Source organism: Canis aureus, chromosome 11 (assembly GCF_053574225.1).
Source record: "Canis aureus isolate CA01 chromosome 11, VMU_Caureus_v.1.0, whole genome shotgun sequence".
NCBI classification, from domain to species: Eukaryota; Metazoa; Chordata; class Mammalia; order Carnivora; family Canidae; genus Canis; species Canis aureus.
In genome coordinates, this window is record NC_135621.1 from 50555420 (window position 1) to 50570665 (window position 15246).

General features: G+C 35.2%; 1 long non-coding RNA gene across 1 annotated transcript in view; it reads right to left on the reverse strand.

The window, feature by feature from the left end:
• Nucleotides 1-3293, reverse strand: part of LOC144324068 (uncharacterized) — a 166952-nt gene extending 163659 nt beyond the window's left edge. Inside the window, exon 1 of the long non-coding RNA XR_013389450.1 lies at nucleotides 3227-3293. This is a non-coding gene — a long non-coding RNA (uncharacterized LOC144324068). The remainder of the gene's footprint in view (nucleotides 1-3226) is intronic.
• Between the last annotated feature and the right edge of the window lie 11953 nt (nucleotides 3294-15246).

Genomic DNA, 15246 nt, shown 5'->3' on the forward strand with positions numbered 1-15246 from the left:
TTAAATATTTACCTGTCATTACATGAGCTAATTGAGAATCCAATAGAATTCAATAATAATTTTCTAGTAAACTTTTACTTTTTAATCATTTGTCAAAATTTATAATGTTTTTTTTAATTGTGTCCTGCTGATAACTGCAATAACTTCATTAGAGAAAGCAATAAGACTTATGGACACAAGAAATTAAAACAAATTTTAATTTGTAAATTATTTTTGTTGCAAGAAACATGATAGGATAATCAATAAAAATGTTTAAGCATAACAATATTGCACTGGGATCAAATTATGTGAAAGAAGTGAAAAGAAAATAGAAGTTCAAGGGAAAAAGAAATGATGTACAATATCTGACTTCTAAAAAGAGCTCATTCATATATTTTGGCACCTATCAAAACATTGTGTTATTTAAATCAGAATGGATAATTTATGAGTTATGTCAACTAAGTTTAATGTGGTTCTTGGGTGGTAGTTGGCTGAACCCTGGTCTAGATCTAAGTGATAGAGAAAATGTTAATAATGCAGATGAAACATAAAAATATGTCACATCTGTACCATTTTATTGTAAATAGAAATTTAAAAAAAACAACCCTTTTCTTCTAGTATTCAAAAACTATGATCCAATTTCATAAAGAAGTCACACAATTGGTGGATGAGTGAAGTTTGAACAAATCTTTTGTTTCACTTTCATCTGACTTGTTAATATCAACGTTCATGATGGAATTACACTTAGAGAGGCAGGTGTTACACATTTATCAGCTGCGCATACTGCTGAACTCAAGTGGTGATTCCTTGTTTAGTCCATCTCCTTTTGTTTCTCAAACCAAATCTGGTCTCGGCAAAAGGTCTGGCACCAGTCTATGTATTTTCCTCTTGCTACTGGGCACAAAGGATGAGGTCTTACACTTCAGGATGTGTCCCTAACTCTGATGAACACTCCTGGTAGGTTGTTCTGAAAGCTGCTTGAAAATGCATCCTCTCTGCTTCTCCCTACATGCTCTCCTGCTTGAGCTCCATGGTTTTGTTTCTGTCGTTTCATCCAGACTGAAAAATTTTGCCTTTTAATCCAAGTACTTATATTTAAAGTAAATATCGATGTATTAGGGTTTACATCTACATCTTACCCTGTGTTTTGTTTGTCCCATTTGTTCGATGCTGGTTTCTTGCACTTGAAGAGAAAAATCAATCAAATGCTTTTTAATAATTTTATTTCCCTTTTAATTAGATTGTTAATTACACATTATTTTACTATTCTTTTCATGGTTACCCTAGCAAGTACCATACAAGATGCATCTTGATTTGCTAGACTCTAACATAAATTTGTGTTTTCACTATAGAACCTTTTTTTTTTTTACTCTTCTTGCCTTTTGCGCTATTATTGTCATGACTTTTATTTCTACGTATTACAATTTTAAACTTTATTTATTTATTTATTTATTTATTTACTTGAGAGGGGGTGGGGGAAAAGGAAGAGGGAGAGAGAGAATCTCAAGGAGGCTCCATGTCCAGAGCCCGATGCAGGGCTTGATCTCACAACCCTTGAGATCATTACCTGAGCTGAAGTCAAGAGTCAGACGCTTAACCAACTGAGCCACCCAGGCACCCTAAAACTTTTTAAAGTAAACTAAGCCACATGTGAGGCTCAAACTCATAACCCTGAGTCGAGAATTGCATGCTCCACTGACTGAGCCAACTAGGCAACCCCCCAACATAAACACCTCAAGATAATAAGTATTTTATATTGCTAATATTTATTATATTGATCCCCCATTTTATGTTGTCGGGACAAGGGTAATACTGTCCTCATAGAATGAGTTTGGAAGTAGTCCCCTCTTTAGTATTCTGAAGTATTTGTGTAGAATTAGTGTTATTCCCTCATTAAATGTTTGGTTAAATACACCAGTGATGACATCTAGGTCTGAGGTTTTCTTTGTAGGAAGGTTTTAAACTAGCAGTTCAATCTCTTTCATAGAAATAGCATAATTTAGGTTACCTATTTCTTCTTGAGTGAGCTTTGGTGGTTTTTACTTTTCAAGGAATTTATCTACTTGATCTAAGTTGTTGGATTGGCATAAACTTGTTCTTTTATTATTTTTCTTATCAATAGGCTCTGATATTACATTACCCCTCATTCCTGATAATGGGAACTTGGGTTTTCTTTTTCTTCCTCTTTTTTACATCAGGCTGGCTAGAGGTTTACCTTCTTTTTTTATTCCCGCCCCCCCCCCCCCCCCCCCACGAAAGAAATCAGTTTTTGGTTTCATTGACTTTATTGCTTTTTCTGTTTTCCATTTCATTACTTTGGGCTCCTGTGTATTCTTTTCTTTCTTCTGCTTACTTTGGATTTCATTTGCTCCTTTTTTCAGTTTCTTAATCTGGAAGCTGAGATCACTGACTGGACTTGGGGACAAGGATTCCAAGAAGTGGGGGCTACATTCCATACAACTTTTCCTTTCAGTGAATTTGCTGATAGCAAATATCTCCGGGTAAGAGCTGAAGCACGACAGCAATGAGCAGCCCCTAAGAACATGGGAAGCCAATCAAGTCTGAAGGCACTCTCTCAGGATGGGTGACAGAATTAGAGATCGGTGTGTACTAATGGGAAGGGGTCTTGGTATACATCTCAGACTTCTAGTTAAGACTCTGGAAGGGAAACACCATATGTATACGGTTAAGATGGAAGTAGAACAGTATGCTCAAGAGACTGAAATCCAACTTCGAATCAGCTCGTCCCAGATTCATTTATAGTCATCTGTCCCTACTCTGCCTTCCAAGTGGTAGGTAAATCTCTGGGAGAAAACAGCCAGAGCCTCAAATTATATGTCCAATTTTCATATATAAAGCTTGGCATTCAATTAAAAGATTACCAGACATACCAAGCGATAGAACCAACTGACCCAACCAAGGAATATGACAGACTTTAGAACAGACTCATGGCTGGTATAGATATATTGGAGTTATCAGGTATAACTTTAACTATGATTAATACGTTCCAGAAGATACAGGGCAAAATGGATACTTTCACTAGAGAACTAGAATAATAATACTGAAAAGAAAGAGTCAAAAGTAAATTCTCAAATGGAAACACAGTAATTGCTGAAGTTAAGAGTTCAAAAGGAATTAAAAACTAGACAGAACAGGATTAGTTAACTAAAAGGTCATTAGAAGAGATCCAGAATGGAGGAGAGGAGAAAAAGATGTTTCATGGATATACACAAATGTTAAAACTTACCAAACTGCACATAAATATGTGCAATTTATTGAATGCCAATTAGTCCTCAATAAAGGTATATTGCCTATAATGAAGCAAAAATCAAAGTGGCATCAGATTTCTTTTCAGTTGAATCATTTTTTAGAATATAGCAATACTTTAAAAGTTCTCAGAGAAAAAATTAACTTTATCCTAGAAGTCTATGCTCAGCTAGACTAGCAATCAAGTAAGAATATAGATTAATGGCTATTTTCAGATATGTAAGTCCTAAGGTATTTGTATCCCATGCATACTTTCTAAATTAAAAAGATTAAGAATGTATTTTAGTTAAACAAAAAAAGAGGTATGGGAAAGAGTTAAGCTTAAGAAAATGACACCTACCTAGGAGTGTGATTTAAAAAAAAAAAATCCCAGATGACAAATAAGCAGTAGACTTTGAAAGCAATTAGTCCCATTTGGATACCAGCAAGGAACCTTCAAGAAGAAAGTAGATTCTTATCAAAAAAGTTAGTATAGTAAAAAAAAATGGACTTTTTAATATTACAGTGAATGTCATATTGTATATATCAGAAATAATATATATATTTAAAAGGAAAAACAGGTCATTAAAAGCCTGGAGGGGGCAATCTACAGAAAATGTGAAGCAACTAAAATATAGTATACTTTTCTCGGAGTATAGGAAAGATAATTGTTTCACATGGTACTTGGAACGTGTATCATGTTAGTGATACATGTTAAGAGTTAGTGGCATAGAATTATGTTTCCTTTTCTGAGGTCCTAAAGATACTGTTTTACTCCACAGTTCACAATATTTAGAGTTCATAAAAATTTAATCAATTGCTATTTTTTCTAGGTTTTAGAATTAGCTTACAAACAGACCAACAAACCTAGAACAAAACAAGGCAAAAACAAAACACCCGGACACTTCTACTACAGTTACAAAGATATAAATGCCTTAAATCTCAAGGCTGTAAAAAATAATGGAATGATAGCATATGTGGCAGGGCAAAAGAATATGGAGAAAAGAAACAAAAAATAGAGAAACAAAGGTGAAGGAATTATAGATACCTTTATTTTCTTACTTTACACAAAGCAGTGAATCAAAATATATAGTCTAAAGCTGTCCAGTCTAAGCTGGACAAGAAATAGAGGACTTACATATATTAAAGCTTAAAAAATAACCAAGAGAAGAACTAAATTAATAATAAAATTATCAGTCTCAACTTTTAAGATGGAAGAATAAAGAAATCTCTGACTCTTATGGACTGGATGTTTATGCCCCCCACAACAATTCATATGTTGACACCCGTTCCTTCAGTGTGATGCAATTAGAAGGCAAGATCTTTTGGAAACAGGATTAGTGGAGGCCCCATGAATGCAACAAGTGCCCTTATAAGAGTTGGAGTTTGCTTTTTCTCTCTGCTCTGTATCATGTGAGAACTCAGTGAGAAGGCAGTCTGCAGCCTTGCAGAGGGCTCTCATCAGAACCCAACCATGATCTCAGACTTCCAGCCTCCAGAACTGTGAGAATAAACTTCTGATGTTTATAAGACACCTAGTTTATGGTATATTGTTATAGCAGCTGGAGCTAAGACAGACCCTGTCTGCTTTCTAAAACCAATCAGAAACAACAAGGGTAAAAATGAAATAAAAACTCTATCTAGGAGGAATCAGGCAACACTTATGATCTGAACCTTGTTATTTATAAAGAAGGGCTGCCAAATACAGTGAAAATTAGGTCAGAGAAAGGGTGCCAAGAGACAATACCCATGGCTGCAGATCTCAAGCAGAGGGAACAAGGCACAGTTTTCCAAGTTAGCTGTATGCCCTGAGGGGCAAAAGCAATAGTAACTTGTTTAAAAGAAGGCTGACATTTGCAAACTGGTTTTAGAATTCTCTGACTCCCTTGTGAAACCACACAGACATGACATTCTTGCAAGAAAAATTTCTGAAAATAGGGAAACTAGGTTAATGGATGGCACTGAAGCTACCAATTCTATTCAATTAATGTTATGTAAAGTCTGAATTGACACTCACAATACACTCCACTAGACCTCAAGGATGTAGGGCTTTATTATGAGTTAGGACTTGTTAGCCTAGAAGTTGTTCAAAGCCTCTGATGCCTCTCTCCCATTTTCTTTCTCCATATAGGTAGTTCAGAAAGGATTGTGTTAAAAAATGAAAATAACAGAAAGGAATAAGGAATGGTTTCACAACCTTATGAATATGCTAAAAAATATCAATTTGTACACTCTAAGTGGGTAGATTATAAGCGAATTATATTTCAATAAAACTTTTTTAATAAACTAGGAGATAAAACCATTGCAGGAAAAAAGACAAAAGAAATAAGAAAAATTCAACACATGTTAGAAAATTGATTGTGGAATGGTTGGAAAATGTGACTAAATACACTTCTTGTGGATTCAAAGAACTTAGTGAAAAAGTGGCTTCCATGAATTAAGGTTCAAAGCACAGATAAAAGGACTGAAGAAAGAAGTGATAAGATAACACCAGATAAAATAAAATTGACCTGAATGAGCCCAGGGAAGATGTAGAAAAGTAATGACACACAAAAATGGAAACTGCAGAAAGAAGAGATATTGTTGAAAACAAGCTAAAGAAACTAGAAGACAGGCTTAAGAAAATTAAATAACATTTTAAGAATATAAGTAACATTTTTTAAAAATAAAAAAATAATTTTAAAGAATTAGAGGAAAAATCATCTACATGGAAGAAAGATAAGGAAGGGTTAATGTTCAATATGCATTCAGAAGACAACAGAACAATCAGCAAAAAATATTCACAGTATAATTCAAGAAAATTCTGAAGTAAAAAATTTGAATCCATAGATTTGAACAGGCACACCATCTTCCAGGAAGAACTAACAAAGATTAATCAGTACTAGAACATGACCTAATCAAGTTACTAGACTTCAAAGATATGATCTTTCAGACAGAAAATCAAATCACCTCAAGGGGAAGAGATAGAAATCAGGCTGCTTCATTATTCTTTAGAGCAGCATTCAACATTATAGAAATTCACTGTCTTCAAAATTCTAAGGGATACTATGATCCCAGAATTTTATTTCCATCCAAAGAATAGTTCAAGCATAAAGGCAACATGCAGATGATCCAAAACATACAAATACTTAGGATGCCTGGGTGGCTCAATGGTTGAACGTCTGCCTTCAGCTCAGGTTCTGATTCCGGGATCCTGGGATCGAGTCCCACATCAGGTTCCCTGCAGGGAGCCTGCTTCTCCCTCTGCCTATGTCTCTGCCTCTCTCTCTGTGTCTCTCATGAATAAATCAATAAATAATCTTAAAAAAAGACGTAAATTCAGTATAACATTAAGATAGTCCAATCCCTAAACATTGTAAATAAAATATCAGCCAGTTGAATCTAGCACATTAATCAAATATATTACGATTAAGTAAAACTCATACCCCAAATGCAAAGATGGCTCAATATTAAGATGATTGTAACATGATTTAAACATAAGTCAAAAAAGAAATACCACATGAACATTCCTGTAGATGCTGAAAAGGCATCTAAAAAAACTCTACCCGTATAGGTAATAGATGAATAATTTCTTAGCATGAAAAATATACATATAGCATTTCAAAGGCTAGAAACTTTACAGTGAAATACTGAGTCTCATTAAAATCAGAAAGACAACTGGTATTATTTAACTTTGGCCAATATTAGTTAATGCCATTAGAGAAGAAAAGGAAAAAAAATGAAATCATGAAGGAAAAGGAAGAAAACATTACTATTTGCAAATGAAATGATGTTACAGGAGAAAAGCCAGGAAAATCAACTTAAAAAATCATTGTTACCAAGAGTAAGATAATTTAGTAAGGTGGCTGAGAAAAAAATTAAAACACATTAATAGTTCTCCAATATATGGATGATTACCTATAAAATATAACAAAAAATATACAATTTACAAAAACAAGAAACATGATAAAGTACTTAGGAAGAAATGTGTAAGATTCACACGAAGAAAATGTGGAAACACTATGAAGAGTCATTTAAAAAGATATTAATAAATAGACATATTCTTAGGTAGAGAGATGATAGAATATGATGGCAATCCTTTATAAGTAAATATATAAATTGAACTTTCTCAAGAAAAATACCAGTATCATTACTTTGGGAATAAAGCAGGAACAGCGTAATAAAGGAAGAATAGCCCTACCAGATACTAAAAGGTATTATAAATACTATAGTAATTAAAGCAATTTGCTATCTCTACGCCCAGCCTGAAGTCGGCTTGTCTCTCTCTCTCTCTGCTCCTCCCCCAGCTCATGCATGTGCATGCTCTCTCTCTAAAATAAATAAATAAAATCTTAAAAAAAATAAGTTTGGTATCAGCCCATGAACAGAAAGCTCTATGGTAAAAAATACATAACCCAGAAATAGATGCAAATATTGAGATTAGTTCCTGGTAAAGTTGACATTTCAAAATAGTGGGGTAAAATGATATATTTAATAAATAGGATAAGAAGGTAGCCATCTGGAAAATATGAAATTGGATTCTCTCATATCAAATTAAATTCTAGATAGATAAATATAAAGGTAACAGAAATGATACATTTGATTTTACAGAAATTTTGATTTTCTTTATGGCAAAAATTTCCAATTATATTTTTCATTTCCAAAACTCATTTAGTTTCTTTTATTATTAGATCTACCTGATCACTTAAAACATATTTTTTCCTTCTTCAAGTGAATTGTGTTTCTTTTCTTTTATTGAAACATATTAAATATACTTATTTTGTAATCTGCCTAATAATTCCAATGTGCGAAGGATTTGACTCATTCAGCTGTTTTTCCCTGCTGCTTCTGACGGTGGCTTGTTTCTTGTTTTGTTTCCTTTTAAATTTTTTTGTGATAACATATTTCTTGAATTTTCCTGAGAGAATTCTGCAGAGACATGCATTTAACCCTGCAGATGCCAAGGGGCACAGTAATTTCAAATAATATTCTCAGCTCCAGTAGTATGAAATCAGCATTACTAAGTAGTTTTATTATTTTTGATAGTTTGTATATTTCTTCTTTTTAAGTTCTAAGTATTTTCTAATTTTCATTCTGATCAATTCTTTGATTGATGTAATCATTTAGTATTCTTAAACTTCCAGACATTTGTTATTGTTTTTTGCTACCTCAACTACCTCTACGAGCATTCTGCAAGTGAATCTTTATCACCACTACCTCATTCAAGCCTTGGTTACCTCTTGCTTGTACTAGAATAACCACTATGCCTGATTTATAGCACCAATACTATCTCTATACTTAAGGGGAGAATGCTCTTTATTCTTTGTGTATTTTTAAAAAACTGCATGTGGGGGTGTGTCTAATACTGATCTTACAAAATTATTCCAGAGGAAAATTCACAGACGAAACTTAGCAAGGATATCACTGATGAATTGAATCACCTGGCTTCACCTGAAACAATAGAGCCCATTGAATTAGGGCAGTCAAACACGCTTCCTCTGAGGACACATAATTGATTTGTTTAATTTCTGAAAGGTCATCTGCCCTGGGAACGGGAAGGGGGATTCTGCATTCCCTTCCATGGTTTGTAACCTCATCCTGACAGCTGCAGGGACACGTGCTTGGAGAAGAATCTCTCCTTCTCCTCCCTTCCCCCTCCTCCCTGGCATTCACACATAACTGTGTGGCAATTACTTTTATCACCATGTCCTTCAATGGGCTTTACTTGCTAGGCATCATGTTCTCCACAGAGGCTTGCCATGAGAAAAGTCTCTCCTTCTGAGCCCCCTCAAATCACCAGACCAGGCATTTTTCCCATCTTGGGTTCATCCCTGGATTGATATTAGTTCATCAACAAGTCCTAATGAGTGTACTTAACTCATGTGGACTGAGTCAGTGTCTTCACACTGACTTAGACATTCCCAGTTACAGAAGGCAAAATACAGGCAATAGGGCCAAAATTAAGCCAAACCTAGGCTCCTATTAACTTGTACCTTAATTGCTGCAGTTGCTTCTTAACTTACCTCCTGGATTTCTATCCCTTGCACCTCCCATAATGCATGTCTGCCAGAGCAATTGTCCTAAAATTGCTGCACATGTTTAAATGTTCACTTCCCTTTCCCCACTAAAACTCTTCAATGGATCCTCTTTGCTTAAAAAATAAGGTGCAAATGAAGAGAACCAGGAGTGGTGGATAAAAAGGTTAACATAATGAACTCTATAAGATGAAGTCTCTTGCTTTCCTCTCTTTTATCAGGTTAATAGACATAAAATTATATGGTCATAATTATACCAATGTATTTGTTGGGCTTGTGACATACATAGTTATAACAATAATATGACAATAATAAGAACAAAAAAGTGGGGGAGGGAATAGAGTTCTAATATTTTATTATATTATAAATATAACACAGAAACATTAGGGTTAATGTTTCTGTGTCTCACTGGGAATAAGTTACTATAAATGGCAGGTAGGTTGATACCTACCATCTTATCTGGTAAGCCAGAGGAACACCAAGAAAATAATTCCAGACAAAAAAAATCACAAGTAAAGAAAACAGATCAACATCTGTTATGAATACAGATGCAAAACTCCTCAACAATAAACTAGCAAACCTAATCCAGTAATATATAAAAAGGTTAATTCATTGTGTAAGTTTGCTACAGCTGCCATAATAAAGTATAATATTGGTGGCTTAAACAACAGAAATTTATTATCTCACAGTTCTGGAGGCTAGAAGTCTGAGATCAGTGTGTTGGCAGGGTTGGTTCCTTCTGAGAGGTCTCTCCGACCTTCTGGTAGTTCGGCTTGTGGTAGTATAACTCCAATCCTCACATGACATTCTCCCTGTGTGCATGTCTATGTCCAAATTTCTTTTTACAAAGGGCATAACTCAATTAGATTAGAGGTGCATCTCAATTGAGAGTGATCTAATCTTAACTACTTACATCCTCAACAGACCTATTTGCACATAAGGTCACCTTCGGAGGTAGAGGGGGTTAGGATTTCAACATGAATTTCTGAAGGACACATTCAACCTACAACATAAGCCATGATCAAAAGGAATTTATCCCAGGAATGCAAGATCGGTTTAATATTCAAAAATTAATTAATGTAACATACCGCATTAATAGAGTAAAAGACAAAACCCACATGATCATTTTAATAGATTAAGAGAAAATCTGAAAAAAATTCAATACTCCTACTTGATGAAAACAGTAAAAAATTAAGAATAGAAGGTAACTTCCTCAATATCATAAAGGGCACATACAGAAAAAGCAAAGCTAAATCATATTTTTAAAAAAAGATTTTATTTATTTATTTGAGAGAGAGAGAGATAGAGCATGATCGAGCAGGGGGAGGAGTAGAGGGAGAGGGAGAAGTGGACTCTGTGCTCAGCTTGATCCCACAAACATTAGATCATGACCTGAGCCAAAATCCAGAGTCAGACACTTAACTGACTGAGCCACCCAGGCACCCCCTAAATCATACTTAATAAATACTGTACACTTACTCCTTAAAAGCAGGAACAAGAGAAAAATGTCCACTCTCACAACTTCCATTCAACAATATACTGGAGTTTCTGGTCTGAAAAATTAGGCAAGAAAATTTGAGAAAAGAAATTCAGAGAGGAAAGAAAGAGGTAAAACTATCTCCATTCACAGATGGCATGATCTTACACACAGAAAATCCTAAGGAGTCCACTAAAAAACTATTAAGAGTAATAAGTGAGTTCAGTAAGTTTGCAGAATACAAATCAGTACAAAATAATCAATTTTATTTTTATACATTCATTGCAGCAAACATTAAAAAAATGAATACGAGAAAACAATTCCATTTACAACTGTATCAAAAAGAATAAAATACTTAGGAATAAACTGAATAAAAGAAGTGTAAAAGTTAAACTTTGAAAACAGCAAAACATTGTTGAAAGAGATTAAAGACATAAATAAGTGGAAATACATCCCATGTTCATGGATTGTTAGACTTAATATTGTTAAGATGGCAATATTCCCCAAATTGATCTACAGATTCAATGCAATCCCTATCACAATCTCAGCTGATATTTTTTCAGAAATTGACAAGCTGATCCTAAAATACATGCACAAACGCCAGAGATCCAGAATAGCCAAAACAATCTTGAAAAATAATAGTTGGAAGACTCACATGACATAATTTCAAAATTATTACAAAGCTACAGTACTTAAGACTGTATGGTACTGGCATTAAGTATAGCTATAAAGATCAATGGAATAGAATTAACCTATATGTTTATAGTATAGAACCTGTAAGTCTATGGTCAATTTATTACTGACAAGAGTAGCAAGATAATTAAATGAGGAAAGAACTGTCTTTTCAACAAATAATCCTAAAATGATTGGATAACTACATTAAAACAAAATCAATTGGATCTCTACCTCATTTCATATACAAATTAGCTCAAAATGGAGCAAGATCTACATGTAAGAGCTAAAATTATTACTTTTAGAAGAAAACATATGTGTAAATCTTCATGACTTTGAATTAGGCAATGGTTTCTTAAATATGACACCAAAAGCACAAGAAACAAAAGAAAAAAATAGATAAATTTGATATCATATCAACAATTTTGTTTATCAAAGGATACTATGAAAAAAGTGAAAATAAAACCCTACAGAATGGAAGAAACTTTTTATAAATCATGTATCTGATAAGGGGCTTACAGCAATATCATGTTATATATAATATTTATATATTTTCTTATATATTATATGCTTTTAAATATATTATATATGTGTGATATATAATATATAAAGAACCCCTAAGATGTAGAAAAATAATCTAAATAAAAAGTGGTCAGGGAGCTTGAATAGACATTTCTTCAAAGAAGATCTACAAATGCCAATAAGCACATGAAAAGATGCTCAATGTTATTATCCATGAAGGAAATGCAAACTAAAACCACCCTGTGAAACCACTTTACAACCATTAAGATGGCTATAATAAAAAAAATACAGATGAAGAACAAGCGGCGATGAGGATGTAGAAAAACAAGGTTTCTTGTTGGGGTAATGAAAATGTTCTAAAACTTATCATGATGGTTTAGAACTCTATGGAAACCATTGACTTGTCCCCTTAAATGGTGAATAATATCTCAATAAAGCTGTTAGCAAAACCCAAACCCAAACAAGACCAAGATAAAGTTTCTGGAGGCGAATTTGTGATCTCAGACTATTTTCTTTGGTTCCGGCTCTATTCACTGGGGCCAGCAGACTGTGTTAGTGAAGAGTTGGCCAAAGCCCAAAGGAACTCTCTTCATCTGTGCTTTGCCTTGAGCAATTTATTTTTAAATAACCCTTTGTCAAATTAGACATACATAGTCTAGTTTTGCATATCCTCTCCTAGGGTTTTTGATGTTTTTATCTTGGGGATGAGGTGGGACATGGAGGGTTATGTTTTCCTCTTTGAAAGATGTGATGGGTTAAGGGCCAATTAATTGTCAGTTTTAGTTTTCTTGGCCCCTGACTCATGTCCATTTTCAACTCCAACAGCTTCCAGTATCAATCACACAGGAGCCAAACTCTCCATGAGGCACAGAGATCTCACTGCTCTGAATTTCTAATTTCCTTTTTTAATGGTAGTGCACTCTCTGCTTAGATTAGTTCCCTCCCCACTACATCTCTAAGAATACTAAGCAGAGACTCTACTCAACTCTAACCCAGCTGTCTAACCAGCTCTCAAGCAAACCAGCCCCGGCCTCATAATTTATAGCAGCACTGGGTAACCTAGGTATTGAAAAACCTCTATTTCTTCATCTTTTACAAGAGTTAGCATTTAGTTACACAAGTACAGAATAGGAGCAAGGAATAACTGAGGGGAAAAGGAGGAATGGTGGGCATTCATGAGGTAGCTAGTAAACAAAGTTTGGAAGAACCTCAATTCTAATGCTCCAGAGGCTATAGTGGGCTTCTTTATGAGGCTCCCAGATTCATCCAGCCTCACTCAGTGACTCCTACCCTCATCCTCAGCCAGAGACTCCGTAAGAAGGCTGCCTGTTACTGCAGTTACTGTTGTTTGCTGGAGAAGCAGAGATAAGGACCAGAATTCAATGTGGCCTCTATCACACCTGTTGCAATGGGATCCAAAGTAGCTCCAACACAAAGGTCTGACCCAACCGGACCTACTTCCTTACCAACTGCCCACAGTAGGCAACCTGGAAGCATGGGGGAATCCATGCTTGGTAGGATCACCTGTGACCCGTGAGAAACAGGAGATAGGAAGGAGAAAGCACATAAACTCCCTCTCTTTGCTACCTTCCTTCCACTCTTCCACCATCTGAGCCACTGCAATTCCATAAAACTTCTTCAAAGACAACCTGGTCACTGGTAGTGTTTTATTATGAGGCTGTATGCAAAACCTTATTTTGCTTTCCCACTACCTGGACTTACTTTCCCTTGCTCTTCCTGACTTGGGAATGTAAACCCCAATAAAGCATGAGTACATAAGTTTTTTCTCAGGCTGTTTTCTAGAGAACCTGAGCTAATGCAGAGACTGAGGCCAAACACTCTATCTGGAGGAATCGAGGTAAATAATGGATAATCAATGGTAATAAGGTCTGGGTATAATAATCTGAGGATGTAAGGAACAAATAAAAGAGGGGTGAGGTTCCAATACCATGGATAGCGGTGGGAATTCAAGGTTGCTGTCCTTGTGGAGTTTCCAATCTGTAGAGAAGATATTAGTTAGATGCTGTTATCATATACATAAATGGATAGTCCTAAACTGTGTGTAGAAGTGAAGGAAAGTTACATGGTGCAAGGAGAGCCTATAAAAGGGAATTTGATTTAGTCTGGGAGTTGAGTAAGTCCTTTCTGAGAAAATACTATCTGGGGTGACATCCAAAGGGGCGGGATGAGGGCAAAGGAAGGCTGTTCTGGGCACAATGAAAGGCTCTGTGGTGGGAGGAAACACGCTCAGTTTGGGGGAGGCAGAAGGGACTTCTCCATAGAGAAGGTGCCTTTGAGCCTCAGTTTTCATACTTTAAAAAAGTATCTCAACCCACAATAAAGAATGAATTTTACATCTTAACCTAGCAGCAACACAAGACACATACACCAAAACAAAAGTTTCATGACATAATATTTACCTTTATGGGGTTTTTCATAATAGCTATTAACAATGAAACGTGCATATGCTTGGAAAGAGCACTAACACTGGAACAATGCGCTATGGTGTTTGCAAACAGAACTGTTGGAGATGACTTACATAACATATGATGAAACATATCAAGGTAGATATGTAGGTACTAACATTAGAAGATGTACATGCTTTATTACAAAGAGAATAGGTACAATATATATATATATTTATTTATTTTTAATTTATTTATTCATGAGAGACACATACACACACAGAGAGAGAGAGAGGTAGAGACACAGGCAGAGGGAGAAGCAGGCTCCATGCAGGGTGCCTGACATGGGACTTGATCCCAGGTCTTCAGGATCACGACCTGGGCCGAAGGTGGCACTAAACCACTGAGCCACCTGGGCTGCCCAGGTACAATATATCCTGATTTGTTAAAAACATTTATACATGAAAAAGTCTATGTGTAGAAAAAGGGTTGAGGAAAAAAATTAAAAAGGGGCTACTTCTCAAATTACAGGGGATTTTGTTTTCCAACTTTTATATTTCATTATTTGTATTTTTTACACTATTTGTATTACTTTTTCAACTGGGAAAAATAATGAAAATCAAGTTAAAAGAAAATGACCAAAATACCTTTAGACGTTCCTTGAGGGTACCATTACAGGTAAAGTGAGGTTATTGATTTACTAGAAATTTAGTGGTTTGGGTTACCCATGCAGCAAATTACACTGAATTTGGCTCAACTGGCATACTGAGTTTTAGTTTCATGGAATCATTTTAACCTTATGAAGCAAAGAACTTGAACAAACCTTAGGTCTGGTTCCACTTTCTTCTTCATTGCCAAGAGATTCAAACCTGGGAAGCTGGTGGGCAAATGTCAAGTGATCTAAGAACCACCACTGTGACCAGAGAAAGAC